Here is a 1644-nt window from a genome sequence, read left to right on the forward strand (position 1 = left end):
GTCTCGTTCGTCTCGTCTCGTTCGTCTCGTCTCGTTCGTCTCGTCTCGTTGGTCTCGTTCGTCTCATTCGTCTCGTCTCGTTCGTCTCGTTCGTCGTCTCGTCTCGTTCGTCTCGTTCGTCTCGTTCGTCTCGTCTCGTTCGTCTCGTTCGTCTCGTTCGTCTCGTCTCGTTCGTCTCGTTCGTCTCGTTCGTCTCGTCTCGTTCGTCTCGTTCGTCTCGTTCGTCTCGTCTCGTTCGTCTCGTTCGTCTCGTTCGTCTCGTCGTTTCGTTCGTCTCGTCGTCTCGTTCGTCTCATTCGTCTCGTCTCGTTCGTCTCGTTCGTCTCGTTCGTCTCGTCTCGTTCGTCTCGTTCGTCTCGTCTCGTCTCGTTCGTCTCGTTCGTCTCGTTCGTCTCGTCTCGTTCGTCTCGTTCGTCTCGTTCGTCTCGTCTCGTTCGTCTCGTTCGTCTCGTTCGTCTCGTCTCGTTCGTCTCGTTCGTCTCGTTCGTCTCGTTCGTCTCGTCTCGTTCGTCTCGTTCGTCTCGTTCGTCTCGTCTCGTTCGTCTCGTTCGTCTCGTTCGTCTCGTCTCGTTCGTCTCGTTCGTCTCGTCTCGTTCGTCTCGTTGGTCTCGTTCGTCTCGTCTCGTTCGTCTCGTTCGTCTCGTTCGTCTCGTCTCGTTCGTCTCGTCTCGTTCGTCTCGTTCGTCTCATTCGTCTCGTCTCGTTCGTCTCGTTCGTCTCGTCTCGTTCGTCTCGTCTCGTTCGTCTCGTTCGTCTCGTTCGTCTCGTCTCGTTCGTCTCGTTCGTCTCGTCTCGTTCGTCTCGTTCGTCTCGTCTCGTTCGTCTCGTCTCGTTCGTCTCGTTCGTCTCGTCTCGTTCGTCTCGTCTCGTTCGTCTCGTTCGTCTCGTTCGTCTCGTCTCGTTCGTCTCGTCTCGTTCGTCTCGTTCGTCTCGTCTCGTTCGTCTCGTTCGTCTCGTTCGTCTCGTCTCGTTCGTCTCGTTCGTCTCGTTCGTCTCGTCTCGTTCGTCTCGTCTCGTTCGTCTCGTTCGTCTCGTTCGTCTCGTCTCGTTCGTCTCGTCTCGTCTCGTCTCGTTCGTCTCGTTCGTCTCGTCTCGTCTCGTCTCGTTCGTCTCGTTCGTCTCGTCTCTTTCGTCTCGTTCGTCTCGTCTCGTTCGTCTCGTTCGTCTCGTTCGTCTCGTCTCGTTCGTCTCGTCTCTCGTTCGTCTCGTCTCGTTCGTCTCGTTCGTCTCGTCTCGTTCGTCTCGTTCGTCTCGTTCGTCTCGTCTCGTTCGTCTCGTTCGTCTCGTTCGTCTCGTCTCGTTCGTCTCGTTCGTCTCGTTCGTCTCGTCTCGTTCGTCTCGTTCGTCTCGTTCGTCTCGTCTCGTTCGTCTCGTTCGTCTCGTTCGTCTCGTCTCGTTCGTCTCGTTCGTCTCGTCTCGTTCGTCTCGTTCGTCTCGTCTCGTTCGTCTCGTTCGTCTCGTTCGTCTCGTTCGTCTCGTTCGTCTCGTCTCGTCTCGTTCGTCTCGTTCGTCTCGTCTCGTTCGTCTCGTTCGTCTCGTCTCGTTCGTCTCGTTCGTCTCGTTCGTCTCGTCTCGTTCGTCTCGTTCGTCTCGTTCGTCTCGTTCGTCTCGTCTCGTTCGTCTCGTTCGTCTCGTTCGTCTCGT

Source organism: Scylla paramamosain, unplaced genomic scaffold (assembly GCF_035594125.1).
Source record: "Scylla paramamosain isolate STU-SP2022 unplaced genomic scaffold, ASM3559412v1 Contig50, whole genome shotgun sequence".
In the NCBI taxonomy this organism is placed as follows: domain Eukaryota; kingdom Metazoa; phylum Arthropoda; class Malacostraca; order Decapoda; family Portunidae; genus Scylla; species Scylla paramamosain.